Raw genomic sequence first — 19,410 nt, 5'->3', positions numbered from 1 at the left:
GACTTTTGGCACCCTAAATGGATTGTTCTTTTTCTAGAATTTGGATGTGGTGAGACAGTCATTGGGTGCTGCTGTAAAACCCCAGTTACCATGTTTAGGTACAGGTAAATGAAATCATAACGTTTCTGTACCATTCTCCCAAAGTCATTGTAAACATTCTTTCTAATGCAACGCGCATTTATGGTTTGTTCTAAACATAACCAGTGTTTTCTATTTTTTGTCACTGTTTCTTGTAATGTTGTACTCTTCTGGATTGCCTTAGAGGTATACAATGTATTTCTGTACATATTAAAATACATTTTCCACACGTACCGTTTTAATATTTGCAATCTCTTTAGAAAGAACGCTGTGACCAATTTTGTTTGGAAATTAAATTAAACACAGATCAATCAGTGAAACACTGTGAATGTGGGCTAGAATACATTGAGGGTAACTGTAGCTTTGACATTGCACAATACAACATTAAGTACCTGTCCATCTTTTTGTGTTCCACCAGCTTTATGTTTTAATAAGTTACACGCACACACACACACACACACACACACACAGAAATCTTCAACATAACACATACAGCATCACACTTCAATTCAACCTTGATATAGCTACTGCGGTTATCATTCATCTGATCTCCTAAGTATTCGTGAATCGAAATGGCATCTTTATGTATGGCACATAAAGCAAAAGTAGATGAATACTGTAATTACCAGGAAAGTACTGTAAAGCATTTACCTTGGCCTAAAACAAGAAAAAGCAGAAACCAAACTATCAATGTCAATTAAAGTCAGATACATATTAAAGCTTGTTAATGTATTTACTTTACTCTTTCAGTATGGTATTTTCAATGATTTTAAGTGGTCTGGGCTCCAATATTTTGTTATTTTAGTTTTTTCTCTAAATCTGGCTTTGAATTGGCATTGAGCCTGGACAATTATGTGTGTCACTGAATTAAATCATGTGACAAAATGACCTTTCAACTTTGCCAGCCCCGCCTAGGTTGAATGGAACAAGAAAGCTGTTCAGTCTTGGCACAGCATACTTCAGACAAACTCAAAGCCAAGTAAAGGCAGATTTAAGAGAAATTATCCACAATTAAATGTACATCTGTGACATTGTTTACTCCCCTCTTGTTTAATGCTTTCAGAGGCAATGCTATCTTAGTTTTATTGAGAATTTGGCTGGACTGCTTAGCAGTTGCACTGAAAGTTGGCAAGAATAAAACGCACTTGACATTGCATATAATCACTGCAGGGGGGAAAAATGCCATTCATGATAAAGTGACACAGGATTTGGAAACTTAATTTAATTGGAGGGTATTACTTACAGCTAAACTCTCCCATAAACAAACATGAACAAACTGACATTGCACAGCAGTATAATCTACACTTCCCTAACTCAGTAAATAGGGTTAGATTCAAGTTAGCGGCCGTATTTTTCAACCAGGACTAATTTCACAAACACTCTATTGTACTTGCTTCCAACCTTATATATATACAGGACTCTGAAAACTATCAAAGTAATAGTGAAGCTACTGTACAATGTGCCAGGCAACTTTAAAAAACATTGAACTAAATTTGTAAAAAAAATAATGGCCTTGCATTGTTAATAGATAAAATTAAATAATGTGCAGTTTGAAATTACATAACATAATATATATTTTTAAACAATAAAAACCTTGAACTTATTTATACATTTGTATACCTATACATCCCTGGCCTCACATGTTCAGCCTTTCTCAGTCAGTTATGCATCTTTTGGTTTTCCCTAAATACCTATGTCCTGGTGGAGCATTGCAATTCAAAACCAATCATGCAGAAAATGAAATTCTCAGTCAGCTGTTTTATTTATATTCTGTAACATGCATCCTTCATTTTTTACTCACATCATCTTTCTAAGTACAATAGCGTCTGCATCCCTTAGATTCGCACTAAATGCAATTTGGAGAGAGTAGAAGCACACCCACTGTTTTAAAACAAACCTCTGGAATATAGGAGATGAAAATATATGTTTTCAATCCAGAATGACTTTTATTTTCATTTGTGTAACATTCAGAACAGATACATCTTGAAAGGACTGAATGATAAATGGATGGTATAATACTAAATTGCCATACTTGGCCCATACTATAGTCTTGTCTAATGGAGCATCGTATATTGAATATATCACAACAAATATGACAGGATCATAATCACAACACAACAAACGTAGTTGATTAGATAGTGATGTCATATTCCTTGAATAGATTAAACAGGAGCTCTCTGCTTCCTCACGTTGGCCTGGTAACCAGCCTGCCTTAATTGACAAGGTCAAACAGTGCCTCCCAACTCCTTGTAGAAAGAAGATTGTACTGTACAAGGTTGGTAAGAGATGTGTGGATGACAAGTTTGATTTCTGCACAAGAGCTATCTAGAAGACATAGTGCAGACAGAATTCAAACTTTGTGTTGTAGGAAACTGTAACAACTGAATTCTGTGAGGCCTTTGAAATTAATTCAGTTGTTCTTAATCCGCCTGTGATACCAGAGGACTGCATGTATAAAGAAAACGGATATGTAAGGTTTCTGGTTTTCAGGTTTTATTTCTGATCTCTGTATGCACACAAAAGGGGATGAGATGCTAAGAATATATGCATCTCCACAGAACAAAGTAATCTCTGGAGGCTGTAAGGATGAATTGGCTTCACTTATATGAAGACCATTTATGATTAAATGCAGTCGTGCTCTTTTTGTTACACTGCACAGGATAAATAGATTTCTCAGGTTTAACAGCACGGAGCTCAAGACATTAAACCAAATCCCCCCATCCGATGAATAAGTGCAAAGGAATGGTTAGGATAAGATGAGTTTGATATATTTTTAACCATCACCTCATTAACTGCTAATTCATTTGAAGGGATACGCATTCAGATTCAGAACGTACTCAGCAATTGCGTTTTTTTATTACAGTGAACGGCATGTAATTATCCCAGTGTCCAACATGCTTTGTACTTCTGTCAGATTTGTAATCAGTCACATAACAGTAGTTCAGTAGTTTTAAATTATTACTTTCGGTTTTTATCCTTTTCTTTTTTTTTTTTTTAATTAAAGTTTAGTAACAAGTATATCATTAGTAGTTTTTTTTTCTTCCAGTAATGTATCTTGATGAAGTAGTATATAATAATAATAATAATAATAATAATAATAATAATAATAATAATAATAATAATATGCGTCTATACTAACAAGCCAAATGTAAGCCAAATGTTTAGGAATTAAACATAAATCAAATGCAACAGCTTTTAAACAATTTTACATGTGTTTTTTGTGCACCTAACGTATAGTATAAAACAATTAAACACTAATATGTGGTTTGACATTGGTTTTTACAGTGTTTTGGCTTTTAATAAGCAGCTAATGTGGTTGCAAAGGGGAAATTGGTTAAATTATGATTTGAGCAGAAACTGCCATGGAGAATTATACTCTTCACTCATAATAGGATATTAAACAGGTGGGAAAATAAATATTGTGCAAATGTAATTGGCACAAACAATCCCTTTAAAATTCCCTGTACGGTGAAGGCAAAAGAGCCACGGTCATATTGTCATCTCTCAGGATTCTGGTTGTGGCAAACCAAGCCTAGGTTTTGAATCTAATAGGACTAATCGTTAAAAATCTCTTGTAAGGAGGGTAATGAGAACACAGCTCCCAAGTCCCACTGGGATGCAGTGTCTGCATTCTAAATGAGTTTTGCACTTTCCCATTGTCTAGGGTCTGTTGTTCATCTCTCTATACAAGGAAAATCCTTATTTGAGGTAAGGGCACTGCTTTTAATGCTTTTACTTTTTTTTTTTTTTTTAGTTGAGACCTCCAATTTTTCACAAAGATTGAGAAGTAATAAGTGTTTCAAACTACATTGTGCATTACATTCCTACATATACTTCTCCTAGAAAGTTAGAGATGCTTACCATTCATTCAATAATTAACATTTATGCTTCGTGTTGTTGCTGTCTGTTCTCAGAGATTAGCATTACAGAATCCACTGCTGTGAAGTCTCATGCTGATGCACACATTGCTTAGTATAGGCTTTGTTTGCAACTGAGAATACATCATTATTGTTTATGTGCCTTCTTTTTTAAATCCATCAATTTACCAAATGAATGAAGGCTGCCACCATTACCATTACATTTTTAAAATTAAGTTTACACTATATGACTTTATAACTAAATAAGCTTTGAATGGGGCCACAGTTTTAATTTCCTAAAGAGTTATTATCTAAGTACTTAATGTAAAGTGTGGTTTATTGACTGATTGCAGAACACTTATGTGCTAGCACAGCCATATTTTCAATGCATTTTTCCCAGTCAAAATTGTAAATGACATTTCTGTAAATCATTGAATTATCTTGTAAGAGGCCGTGGGAAGCAAAACACATCAAATTATAATATATTTCAGATTTCTAAAACAATGCTTGTCTTCAAATAAACTTAACATTTACCTGGACACCTTACATATCTTCATTATCTATATCAATAATAATAATAATAAAAAGAGAATAATCATTTCTTCTCAGTAATGTAACAGAATTTAGCACTGCTCAAATGATTGAAAATAGTATCAAGAGTGAAGGAAAGTACAAAAAACAAAACCCCACTCAAAGATTGTAGCTATGCCTGTTACGAGGACAAGAACAATTCTAAACATGTTCCATACCAGGTAATGTATTTATTCCAGGACACTTATTTGAATAAACAATGGTGGAAGTGTATTTAACAAAACAGTACAGAAACATTATCCTTTATTGTTGCCCCATTTTCCACACAAAGCTTCATTATTTTCATTGTTCATTGTGTCTGCTAACTCTGGAAGAAACTAATCTTTTCTGACAGCTGTTTTATTATATGCCCACCTTATTAAAGAGCCTGTGATTGAAATATAGGTAAACCCCTGAATTCATTGTAGCACTTCATTTTGATTTGCACTGCAAAAAAAAAAAAAAAAAAAATTGGGTCAAGCTGAAAGCAATAATGACAGCTTAATACATCCATGCAATCAGTTCTGTTGAATGAAATAAATCAAAATGTAGCACCTCTCACAGTTAATAATGTTCCCACAATATAAATCAATACAAACAAAGTTAGATAAATGAATCTGTTCCCTAATGCTGTTTGCTGTTATTGTTGGATTCTGAATGACTTATCCATTAATAATTGCTCCGGCAATAGACATAATTCCACAATTCTGAGGTCTCAGATTCTAGGGTTTAAAAGAAGCAGATGCTACATCAAACATGTATTTTGGTTTTTAAAATATTTGGAAGGAATGTGGGGTCCTTTCACTGCATGTAATTCCTGCGGTATGCTTTTTGTGTCACAGGGTTCAGCGTTGGTGTAGAGCCATTCCAACGTTTGTCGATTTGCACCAGCATTGTGTTACTTTCCCATGCCACAGGGACTTGACAGAGTCATTCCTTTCCATCAGCAGCAGATAGACAGGATTGTGGGCTGGCAGAAATCAATTGCTTCATCTCATACTGATGGTGGAAGCTACCTGTCTAGTATAAAGGATGCAGATTTTAAATGTTGGATTGCAGAAGAAAAAAACTCTAGGTAAAACACGAGAGCATTCAATATATTATAGTGAAAGGTGAATTAAACTACAAACAGCAATAGCAACAGGTGATCTTTGACTGTTGTATCATGTCTGCTTGCAGATTGCTTTGAAGACAGCGAAGGCAGCTCCAGTTTGGTATTGGACTCAGATGAGTCTGGTTCGCACACTGGTTTCATGGTGCAGATTGAAACGTGACATTAGTTTACAGAAGCACTTAGCTTGGATCAAATTCTAATCAGATATCACTGCATCTCATTTGACATTTGGTTTAGTATTTCAGGGGACTGATTTTTGATTTGTTTTCCTTTTTTATTTTACAGAACTGTCCTAAACAGTTTAGATCACAAAAAAAAAAAAAAAAAAAACTCTTCCATTAGGGTCTTGAGCCAAGTATTTTAATGCAATATAAATAACAAAGCTACTCTGAGTTGCATTTTTTACTGGCCCTTTGTCATTCTAGAGTATGAAATAAATCAAAATGATTGCAGATTTAACCATCAAGTATTGATTGTTATAGAACATTCTACCATAAATGAATAAGGATTAGATTTTTACTGAAGGAGCTTCTGCAGCACACATTACTTACATATTAGAAATGCATATTTAATCTGACAAGTTCATTCTCAACAGACTGGCTTTTTAAAATGTAATATATAGTCCTCAATACTTCTCTGTAATAGTAACCAGGGACACAAATCAGTTTGGCTAAAATAAATTACTCAAATTAATCAAAACATTAACTTTTTTTTAGCCTTGATAGCAACATACATCTTTAAAAAAATACATAACACTTATAAGTCACATATCTTCCAACATAGATTATATTGCGTTAACTTCAAAATATCCAGTTTCCTGCATCCTAGAAATTTTTATTTTTTTTTAAATACTTAAATCATTACAATTAACAATATAATCAATTTGGTTACATCTATACTTTTTTTTTTTACTTTTTACTGATGACAACTTTACAATTGTAGTTATAAATATGCAGCTATAAAGACTTCAAATAAAAACAAAAGATTGGGAGATATCTTATCCATTTTAAATGTTGCATTTTCTAATTACTTTCTAAGTTTCAACATGCTTTGAAAGTGCTTATGGTTTGCTTTCACTTTTTATATGTAGTGTGATTTTTTTATACAAGAATAAATGTAATTAAAAAGGATGCCCTTTGTGTCTGTTCATTAGTACTGTTCATTATTTTCATCTATATTTGTAGGCCCTCTCTAAATGTTCTGTTAAATACTTATTGTTCGGTTTTCAAATCTAATTTCCTGTAATGGCTATGATCTACTGTTAATTAGAACGTATTTTAAATGAGGTGAGTTCTGTGATTCATTGGCATGATCTTCATTATGTAATTCTAAAATTATTTTAATCAAAATAGTTTCCTCACCTTTTCAAGAAATGTTTTATAATTATTTTTTTCTGCGTGACGGATCATCAAAGTACAGTACAATGAGACTGACAATCATATTGTGCCATTCACAGCGTACTTATATTTAATGCCTCTATATTGAATTCCCTGATTGCTCAGAATGTGCTCTAAAGTGCATGTAAAATGGATAAGGGTGTGTATGTATACACTCATGCACTTAGTGTCCAAAGGTAAGTAATGGCTAAAAGCTAGGTCAAGAACATGTCTTAAAGTAAAATTTAAAAAACATTCACAGAATCTGCATCTCTTATACGCTGGGGAATATAATTTCATGTGCGAGGGGCATTACAACTGAAAGCCAGTTGTAATGCATTTCAGTCCAGCCAACTTCGTCCAGAACCGACTAAAATGAGAGCAGCATCCTGAAATCCAACAGTATTAGCAGGGGCAAAGGGAGTGAGCAGTTCTGTGGAGTATGTAGGCCCTAAGAAGGAAATTCTTATAATCCATTCTAAAAACCAATGCAAAGATTGTAATACTGGTGTAATAATTACATTGATTTAAAACCCTTACTGCTGAAGTACATACAAATGTCAGATCATGTCCTTGATACGTTGGCATTAGCACCTACAGATCAGACAGGCCTTAAAACTGGACTCCAAATATGCACTTCTGCCAACACCCAACACGTTTTGATATTTAATTCACATTTCATAATGCTAGACAACACGCTCGTACCAATCAGAATTCTTCCACTCAAAGCTCAATGTGAGTCTGCCAATCTATTTTCTAGACTCTCTTTAGCAATATAGTTTTTTTAGTTTCTGAATGATAAATGCAGCTGGCAAGAATATTTTATTTCAAGCTTGTCTCTATTAGAAGGATACTGTAGCTGGAGCTCAGAGGGGAACAATGCACACACATGATCAAATCTTTTAAGCTACTGAGCTGTTGAGACTTTATCAGTGGCTGGTGGGATTTTAAGCAAACCATTATGATGAAAAATTTGGATGAGTTGTTTAATTCAGAGACGTTGGATGGCACAATGTGAGTTACAACCCTCTGTTGTAATAGAAGGATCACTGTAAAGTCTAACTTGTTTTGACAGGCTGTGGATATGAAAAGCCCAGGATCCCTGTACTCCGACTGCAGTGAGCATCACCACGTTTAAGAATTATAATATATGGCAGGGTAAAAGGAACACTGAGATTTGAAATGTTTTTGTTGCAAGATGTTGCAACACATCAAGTAATTACAGCTTTATTAGTGACATATGGTAGTTACAAGGGATCATATTTAGTCAAAGGTAAGAATGCATAAATATACAGTATAGCGTGCTTCCTAATTATAAAGGAGCCCCTTTGTAGGGCAGAACCAGTTTCAAGGTATGGTCATGACTCCCATTTTCCCCATAACACCATTACAGTAGCACATGCATTCTCGTTATAAGGCAGATCATAAATATTGCACTTTATATGCAAGTCAAAAATATGAAAATCTTAGATAAACAGCTTTATTTTCAAATGATTTCGTCTAGGTTTTAACTAACAAGCAACCGAAAATGTACACCGTAAGAGATTATAATATGTGAATGTTTGAATCTAGGGCTGAAGAGTGAGCAGGATTTTTTAATCTTTGAAATATTAAGGACTGGAGTAAAAACTGAAAATATGGTCCAAGAATGTTTATGTCTATTCTAATATTTGGTGGCAAATATGTCCTCTTTTATCTTTAGATATTTTTTGTACAAAAAAATACAAAATTAAATTCCGTACTGCCTTTCATCCACAGGGATAGGCAGCACATACAACTCTATAAACTAGTTACATTTATTAAGGCAGCACAAACAGATTCATTACCTATAGGTTAGAATGAATTAATTTCATATCCTTAAAACCAGTGACTGTAGGAACAAAATACAAGGTTTTCTCCACCTGTTTGGTAAGAACATAATTTAGATAAAGGGCTTATCAGAAACCTTTAATTGAGTTCTATACTTAATTAGTTACACGTTTAAAATCCCTTTGTGTTCATTATACCCTAACGTTCTATACCCTCCCAGTATCAACAAATGTGTTGAAAAAATCCACTTGAGAGTTAATGATTTGATATAGAAATATAGGTATGAAAAATATGTAACAGGGCAATATTCAGTAATCAGTAACTAAAGCTGTTGAAAATACATCAATAATATTTTGTTTATTAGATTAGTGGGGGTTTTAACACTTAATATACAAGGTTAAACAGTTAAATAAATTACACAAATCCAAACGAATAAAATAACGATGCAACTGAAACTCTAAGTAGAAGGCAAGTGTTATCTCTCTTCTTGGTGACAAACTTCCCACACTCACCACATTATAGACTTTGGGTGCCACCAAAAACAAGATGCTGGTTTCTGAAAAAAACAGCAATTCAGACTAAAAAGCAATCATGTAACAGGATATCTCTTATGCTTCCACCGCAATCAAATTTACACAGCCTTATGGTTCATAGTGTCTACAGTAATTATTCCATTTATTTTCCATAATAAACAAGGAAGGAAGAAAAACATTTAATTGACACCTAAACTAATGCGAGTACATAATTCATAGTTCAGGAGTGCTTAACCATGGAAACACACACATGCACACACACTTGGGTGAATTTAAATTCTTTATACATACCTGACTAGGATTACTGTTCTCATGGTACAGAACATAAAAGGGGGAAACACCCAGATTAAGTCTGTCAAAGGAAAGCTCTGAGGATCCACGTCCATAGATCTCTACTCACTGTAACTGTAATGAAAGTTAACAGACTCTTCACCGACTAGGCACTATAAAAACTGGTATGAGGGGATTGAAACCTTGACACATGAAATTCCACTTCTGTGCCTTCATTTTAACCCACTTACTTGCAAGACTTATATAACTTCAGATGACACGTATTTCCTCTGATGGCTTCAACTAACAATCAAATTGGAGGGCCTGAAAATTCAGATTGCAAATGTGAATCAGCCCACTGGGCTGTAAGAAAAGAGATTATGCTGCTGAGGTCTCCATCATCCAAGCAGCCAGTTTCTTTATTTCATTAGGCTAGATGCCACTAAGAGCAGGATCTTGTTTGAAAAGGGGACCTGGTCAAGAGAAACGCAGACGCTGCAGGACTCCATGGTAGATCATAAATGTGCCGTTTGAATACAATGAAACAATTAAGAAAGTTCACTTGAGTGCTCCAGGTTATATCCATGCTGTTACTTGTGTTGTTTCGTCAATATACAGAGTTCAATTTGATAATTGGAGGACATGTTTACTGTCTTTTCTTTCTGCCCTCTTATCATACGTAGGATAATTTTCTGGCTTAATTATAACCTCCAGTCAAAATCCACCAGAACAGCAGACAGCATCCAACCTTCCTCCTATTAATTTGAATATTTTCCTTGACCCACTGTACCATAACACTGTAATACAGATAGGGATAAACAGACCATTTAGAGAGACCTCAACAAGTCTATTAAACTTAATGTTAACCTTTATCTTGATATGCTAAATTGAAACCAGGCTTGACTATAAAAATAATTAGTTGGCATTATATTTCCTGTTACAAAAAATTTGATTTTATATGTGGTGCAGGGCTAATTTGTTATTATACGCTGTTACAAAAGAAAGCTGTGTGTAGTGAAAACACTTCTAAATAAGTCAAAAAAATCATTAGAACTTTGATGGCATACTTTTATTAGTTATGGCAACTTCTTGAGCTCTATGGCTTGCCATTTCTTTTTATCTATTCCTGATAGCCTAGCTATTCTTGACTTAAGACATGATTGGAGACGGAGGTAAAAATAATAAGAACAATAATGATCGTTAAAAATAGAAGCTCACCGTGTTTTGTCTGTATAGTCCGTTTTGTTTGCCTTTTTGTTTTGGCGACGTGTGCCGTGTCCTGTGTTTTTCCTTTTGTTACAAACCTTTTATTTACTGTCTGTTCATTCATTAAATGCTGAGTGAAACCATTCGCTCAGCTCCACCAAACTCCACCTCTCTCTGTCGTTTATTTCCTGGTTTCTGTTTCTGGTCTGACGTCCCCCACTCCGGCCGTCTTTGTGACAGTTATGTATAAACAAACATGAATATTATACTAAGCATGACAGATTGTATTTGTGTAGTAAGCGTAGTTATCATGGCCCATTTTGTGTCAGATTTAAATCATAGCATTGGTAACGCAAAATGCAAATTGGGGACAGCAGACTCTCTAGATCGCTGAAGCATCATTCAAGTGTTTCCTAGGGGGAGCCCAATTAATAGACAATTTACATAAACGACTTTATCCACAATAAAAAAAGTCTCCACCGCAATCTGCTTAACCCACACAGTGTCATCCTACCTTTCTGTTGTACTACACAGCTGCTAAAAAACATGAACCACGCTGTAAGAACCTATGATTTGTTTGGCACTTGCACAAATTATGAATATTAATGAAATGCATTTTTGTGCATTTGCATAATAGTATAACCTTTTAAAAAGCACTGCTTCCTTTATACTAATTTCTTGCGGCACCACTGTTTCCTCCTATCCTGCCTTACTCTCTGTGGTCACAGAAGGATTCATTTAAAATGGTAGCCGTTGGCCAGCATAATCAGACAGTTTTTACCTAGGGGTTAAATGGGGTTTTTGGAATATTTCTAAGAGAGATTTATCATGTCAATGTTTCCTTTGACGAATAACCAGCAGTCGATCCTGTGCCTGCATGGAATAAACAACATGTAAATGTAATTAGAGATAAGCTCAGAAGAGTGGTGCATATGAATGGGTAATAATAGTTTTATCAGTGTTTTCAAAATTGTCACAGCCTGCTATGCAGTGTCTACACTCATTCTTCATTTTGGTATGTTTACCTATTTTACCAACTGCTTACACAGATTGATGTTTACAGTAAATTAGCAGGCTGTTTATTGGTTGGGTAAACACTTTCTAAGAATGTGGAGTAAAATGTAATTAGTGAATTAGATTAGAATAAACATTTAAGAATTCTGTTTAATGCCTGCAATCCTATGTATGTGCAGGTAATGTGGTGCTCAACTTCACACTAGGTCAAAATGCTTTATTCATTTGGGATGGTGGGGTTCAAAAAACGGTCTTTTTAAAATAGTCCCAATTCTTGAAACTGGATCATTAACATAATATTTGAGCCCTAACAACAAAGACAATAAAAGAAAAATTGCATAGAAACTAATGAAACTAATGAATATGCACTATAGACTTTTTTAATTTTATTATTATTATTTTTTTTAATTAAAGCATGCTAATGATGGGTAAGGCTTTGATTTTGGCACAATGATATTTAATACGTTTGCTGAAAAAAAAAAAGAATTCACGGAAAGGTCACCAAATAATGTAGCTCCATGAACATATACGAGAGCTTTTTAATAGTATACCAAAACCATTAATATAAAGACTATCGCTTTACGATGCAGGCTTTCAAACCGGACATGTAACCAAATACATGGTGTCTAAATAAATTGTGGTCCTATTTCTTTGTGCGCGTCCAGCGTAAATGTACATATACAGTATATACAAAATCAGCATGTCAAATAATTGTTTTTATTTTTTCTTCAATAATAACAACGAGATGGTTAAATTGGTTGCTTCTGAGTAGCCTACAGAGCATTGCCCTTTTAAAAAACAAAAAAACAGAAATGTCTAATCACACAGGCAGCAACGTGTCCAAGAATTGTAAATTTGGTTCCTTTTCTGGAAGGAGAATCCACCCCTAACCAATACATCATCAGCAAGCGTATAAAAGCTCCATGTGTTATTCTTTCTTGTTGCTTCTTTTTGTTTTGGCTGGTCAATCGAGTGCATTCATTAAATGTATGAGTAGTTTTAATATTCAAGGTTTCATTAAAAATTAACCTCTTGCCTTCTATGTATATCAATGAAGTAAAATAAAAGTACAATTTATAAGAGATTGCTATACTGAAGTATCTGAATTAGAACTACATGTTATAAAATCATTTAAAGTATAAAATGCAACTTTACATATACAGTGAAGCCATTTGTAACCTTGTCCTTGCCTGCCTGTAGAAAAAGCAATGTTGGAAATGACTCATTGGTTTGGCCAATGGTTTTTTAATCGTCAGCGATTTAAAAGCCAAGATCCTCTCTATAATGAGCGATCTCGTTAATATTAATGAATGAAATACCTTTCGGATAACAGAAGATAGGAGTTTATATTAAAATGTACATTTTTTATATATAACAGAAATTAATTAGAACCTGACAAGGAAAACTGGGAATGAATAGCGTAAGAGAGGTTTACTGTGTTAAGTTAAAATTTGGTCTAAAATAATTAGAATATTTATTATAATAGAGTATTAGAAAATGCTTATGGTAGTGTGTCATATTAATCAACACCAAAAATTGGCAAAAGGCTAGGATGTCTTAAAATCTACTTCAACTGGATTTTGTATGAACAGAGAAAGAGGTCAGATTTATTTTAGTCACTACAAAACTATTACATTCTAACATGTTAACAATAGATAAAAATAACTGGACCTTCTATTGAGAGATTAAATGACATCATAACAGATCAATGGAGTAAAAAATAATATTGAAGTATCTGAATTTGAACTATATGTTATACAGTCAATTAAAGTTAAGCTGTTGAAAGAACATATTAAAAGTTTATTAAAAATGACATTGACAATGTTGTAGACAAATTGTTAAGACACATTTGAGATAATGTTCATTACATTTAATCAGTTTAAGAATTAGTTCAGTTTCTGTCCCCAACTAAACAAAAAGTATTTTAGACATTAAAATATCAATTAAGCTAAAGAATATAAATGTTTTGTTTAATAAAGGTTTTACTGCAATAAAAAAACAGAGGAACTATTAAGACTGAATGTAAGAAAATAAAATGTAAACTGTATTGGATAACTTTAGCATACAGTAAACTGAAGGAATATAATTAATTCTATGACCCTTCACTTGCTTACAAGCAAAAGCAGTACTGGGCATGAAAAAATAGGTTTTGGCAATCGAAGTGAGATTTACGAGTCGTCAGAAATTTTGAATCCAAGGCCTTTCTATAATGAGCAAAATTGAGCGGTCCTATGTCAGACCAGGTCCAACATTATAATTTTCCCCTTCCATTCCATTGTCAAAAAGACATAAAGCACAGGTCTCTAGTTGTTTTTTTCTCTGGAAAAAGCAGAAAAAAACCTTTCAATGGCCGAGTGAGACTGATAGGAGCCGAATGAAGATGAAAAAAATGGTGAATCTGATAGCCCCTGCAGCATAGAGATACCATGAACATAAACAAAGGAGATAGCTGCTTTCACATCCAATGCTCAAAGAATATTTGAGTACATTATTGAGGATTTCGGTGATAAAACAATTAATCAGGAGAGGATTTATCAGTATGCATGTCTATAAAGAGGTATGTGAAAAATACAGCGAACAAGGGGTGGGGCTTGGCTGGAGATGCAGTACTGATGTCATTTTGCCATTCAATGCCTTTTAAACCTGTTTTTTTCTAACAACTTACTAATATTAACTAATGGGATATATTGCCTATATATATAATATATTATATATATATATCTATATATATTATATATATATCTTATTATATATATATATTATTAAACTTTGTTGTACTATTGTGGTACCATTTTATTGTCGATTGAACTTTGTGTACCGTCGATCAACAGCTTAACCTGGACTGCACGGGCACTGTTGCGTGAGTTATCAAAAATAAATTGGACCTGACGTGCCTGACAAGCACTCAATAAATGGACCGCTAACGGTTAACTCTTCATTATATCATAGAAATTAATGAAAACTTGGCAGAATGAAGTAGAGCATTCATTTAAAGTAGAAAGATATGTCTACAGTAATCAGTCCTTATCAGATAGGTAACAATTTTAATTTGATGTTTGTGTTGACTTAATGCGGTAATCACACAGAAAGTTGATGTTATATATAAAACAGCATCTCTTTTACTACACATATAAACTTGTATCATATTGTATTGTATTATAGCAAGGATCCTGTAAACTTTGGTTCACCTGACTTTTTATAAAAATGAGAGGTTGAAAAAGAGAGCTATGAGATCATGTTCCAATATTTTTGGAAGAAAGTTACTAATTTTGAAGGTGTAACTCCAATTAATTTAAAAAAGAGTTGACCAGATCCTTCTAGAATATATCATTAACTCAAAGATAAGTACTGACAAGGTAGATTGATGATCAGATTTAATTGGAACTCCTGATGTATTTAATGGCGGGAAAATCCTATATAAACCCGGAGCAAGACTCTATTCGATACCATTGAACTTCATCTTGCGAGATAATGAGGTCCATGCTCTGAGGGTCTGTGAAAAATTGATTGCTGTTGGGGTCATATTTAGAAGTCTTTGTCTTTGAAGACAGTTCCTGTCCTGACATTATATTCTACACTTCCATATATATTTTGGAAGGTAAGAACTACTTTGATGTGATCAATATAATTTTTATTGATGCATTGCTATAAGGTATATGATTTATGTTTTAGTCTAAGAGGGTGATATATTTGACATGCTAGAATTTAGCGGTGGGCTATTTTAGCTTTTTGCATGACTAGCATAAGGGCTAAGCATATGATAACTACAATGCATATAGAAAGTCTACACCCCCTTTCAAACTTTTCACCACTTATTGCCTTATAGCCTGGAATTAAAATACATTAAAACAGTTTTTTTCCATTTATCTACACATCCTACTATTCTTGAAATTTGTAGAAAATTAATTAAAAATAAAAACTGAAACAGCTTGGTTGGATAAGTGTCCACCCCCCCTTCTAATAGCAATCCTAAATTAGCTCAAGTGTAACCAATCGTCTTCAAAATCACACAACAAGTTAAGTGGCCTCCACATGTGTTAAATTGCAATGATTTGCATGATTTCAGGATAAATTGAGCAGTTCCTATAGGTTCCCTCAACCACGAGCACCAAGGCGCTTTCAAAAGAACTCCAGAACAAAGTTGTTGAAAGGCACAGATCAGGGGATGGGTATAAATAAAAAATATCAAAGGGCTTGAATATCTCTTGGAGCATGGTCAAGACAATTATTAAGAAGTGGAGGGTGTATGGCATCACCAAGACCCTGTCTAGATCAGGCCATCCCTCCAAACTGGATGACCGAGCAAGAAGGAAACTGATCAGAGAGGCTACCAAGAGGCCAATGGCAACTTTGCAAGAGCTACAGGCTTTTATGGTCAAGACTGGTCAAAGTGTGCATGTGACAACAATAGCCCAAGCACTCCACAAATCTGTGCTGTATGGCAGGGTGGCAAAAAGGCATCCATTACTCAAGAAAGCCCACCTTGAATCCCTTTTGAAGTATGCAAAAAAACACTCAGGAGATTTTGTAGCCATGTTGCAAAGTTTTGTGTCTGACAAAACTAAAATGGAACTTTTTGGCCTAAATGCAAAGCATTATGTTTGATGCAAATCCAACACAGCGCATCTCCCAAAGAAAACTATCCCTACTGTGAAGCATGGTGGTGGCAGCATCATGTTATGGGGATGTTTCTCATCTGCAGGGACTGGGTCACTTGTTACGATAGAAGGGAAAATGATTGGAGCAAAGTACAGAGAAGTCCTTGAGGAAAACCTGCTGCCCTCTGCAAGAAAGCTGAAACTGGGATGGAAGTTCATCTTTTAGCATGACAATGACCCAAAGCACACAGCCAAAGCTACACTGGAGTGGCTAAGGAACAAAAAGGTAAATGTCCTTGAGTGGCCCAGTCAGAGCCCTGACCTGAATCCAATTGAAAATTTGTGGCATGACTTGAAGATTGCTGTCCATCAACATTCCCCAAGAAACTTGACACAGCTTGAACAGTTTTGTAAATAAGAATTGTCAAATATTGTCAAATCCAGGTGTGCAAAGTTGGTAGCGACCTATCCCAATAGACTCACAGCTGTAATTGCTGTCAAAGGTGCTTCCATCAAGTGTTGACTCAGGGGGTGGAGACTTATGCAATTATGATCTGTTTTGTATTTCTAATATATAACTTTTTCCCCCTTAACAGTGTGGAGTATGGTGTGTAGATAAATGAAAATAAATCATCATTTAAATGCATGAAACTCTGAGGCACTGACAATAAAATGTGAAAAAAGTTCAAGGGGGTGTAGACTTTCTATAGGCACTGTATATTTGTATTACTGTATTGAAGTATTAATGCTGTTATACCTTTAAAGGCAGTGGAGATGCCCAGATTGCCTGTCAGCTGAGATTTAAAGTTGTCTGTTCAACTACTTAGTCCATTATTAAGCATTTGATAAATAAAAAGCTTACTAATATATTATAACTTCAAATTAAATGAGTCTGTGTGATTTTCTTGATTGTTTAAAAGCCACATGGATATGTTACAAGTCCAGTGCACGAACGATCCACTTACAGGAGTCCGAAACATCTTTATGTCCTCCTGAACGTCTCCTCTGAGTTTAAGAGTTTAGAGAGAGAGAGAGAGAGAGAATGCGTAATTTGACAAAATACACAATTTGATGAAAATGCTGTTTTACTTTGACTGACATTGTAATAAGGAGCCCTACACTGCATCCTAGGATACAGCAGACGTTTAGACATCAGAGGATCAAATAACGTTAAAACACGGTTCTCTGCCACTTCACAAACACATTATCACCTGATTATATTGGCCAATCAAAACCTGACTATTGTGGCAACTGCTGGGTATAGTAACTACTAGTTTGATCAAAAACTAAATTGAAATACACTAAAATAACATTTTTTTTTTTGTGGATGAGGAATGGGGAGCATATAGAAATCAGTTTGTGAATATTCAAAAGAAAACAAATGTTTTGAAGTATACAAAAAGCAAAAATAGCAGAAGTGGGTCAGATGTGGCAGAGGATGCATAGCGCTGCAAATACTGCTGCACTGAGGTACATGTTAGCGCTGACAATAAAAGAACATACTGAAAAATAAGCAACACATTAAATTAAAATAATAAAGTGAACTGAGAGACAAGCAATCCATGTATGCTGCTTTGACACATGCTTTAACAAAATGAAAACACAGCATGACTGAGTTTGTCGGAGCACTGTTAATTGCAGAGAGGTATATATTGGTGACTTTCCTGCAACTATCAGCTAAAACCCTGCCTAACACCGCAAACATAAACATAGACATTTGACAGAAAATGGCAATGCTTTAGCTGGTATACTTATATGGAACGAATTGATCGAAATGTCCAGTGATTTTTGACGTTTCTCCCAATGGCTTGCACCACCCAGTTCTGTCAATTCTTTTAATGATTTCAAGGCACATAAACCTGGCTTGTTTTGTGCTGATGTCATGTTCATACCTTCTGTTGATAGTATTTCCACATCGCAATCCGTACGTAGTGTGTATACTGAGATTTCCTTCCCTCCCCGATTTTTACTGATGTTTCAATTAAAAACAATTTACAGATTTTATCCCTATTTTAATATATGTAAAATATTTTTTTTAAAAGATAAAAACACATAATATTAGTTAGACAGCAATAGTTTTCTCTATTGCACTACATCAAATGACCTGTGGTTTCCAATCTGGATTCATCTCTAGTTCATGTCCAATTACAGTATTCCTACCAGCAGAACTGCAAATACAGTAGTCTGCTAAACATGCTGTATTCTCTGGAGCAGTAACATTGAGGTAATTAAAAGTTGGCCTAAAGGGAGGTTCAAGAAACAAAAACAAGAATGATACATGTACAGAGAATAACCCCACCTCTAGTTTGGCAGACCTACACATTGAATTAATTATTGAAATATTGTAAACTGCATACTTGGAGCAGCATTCAGAACAAGATACTACTCTATTGCTCTGAATAATAATGGTATCCTTGTTCACATTCCAAGTATCAGCTAGGTCCTGGCTTGACTGTGAATGCATGCTTGAAGCCAGTGTCTTGTCTAAGTGTAGAACACTGAATATTGAATTTAGTTATTCAATGAGTAAACTCAATATAACAGCAAATGCAGATATTGTGTGTCCTATGGGGTTATTCTTATAAAAGGAGTGTAGCCTTTAACTAAATGGCACTAGGATTATCCAAAATGTCATGTTTCAGTTATAGAAGAGAAATACCCTCAATAAGGGGCATATGTTACCAAAAACAAATTGAACCTTTTGCACATTGAGAATTTTTCTGCTACATGAATTATAAGTCTGTGTTCCCAGTGACTAACATACCATTCATTAGGTGTGTAATTAGGGATCACATTTATCTTTTAAAAACATTCTTTTAAAAAAAACATTTAGGTTTTGCTGCCACCCAGTGGTTACATTTTCCCATTGCTACATTACTTGCTCTTCTGCAGCTTAGAAAAAAAAAAAAAAAAAAAAAAAAAAATATATCACATCTGTTGTTTTCAAGGGAAAACTCAAAATGGATTTGGAAAGTGATTCCTGAT

The sequence above is a fragment of the Polyodon spathula genome, chromosome 19 (genome assembly GCF_017654505.1).
Source record: "Polyodon spathula isolate WHYD16114869_AA chromosome 19, ASM1765450v1, whole genome shotgun sequence".
Taxonomy (NCBI): domain Eukaryota; kingdom Metazoa; phylum Chordata; class Actinopteri; order Acipenseriformes; family Polyodontidae; genus Polyodon; species Polyodon spathula.
Note: the sequence above shows the minus strand (reverse complement) of the source record.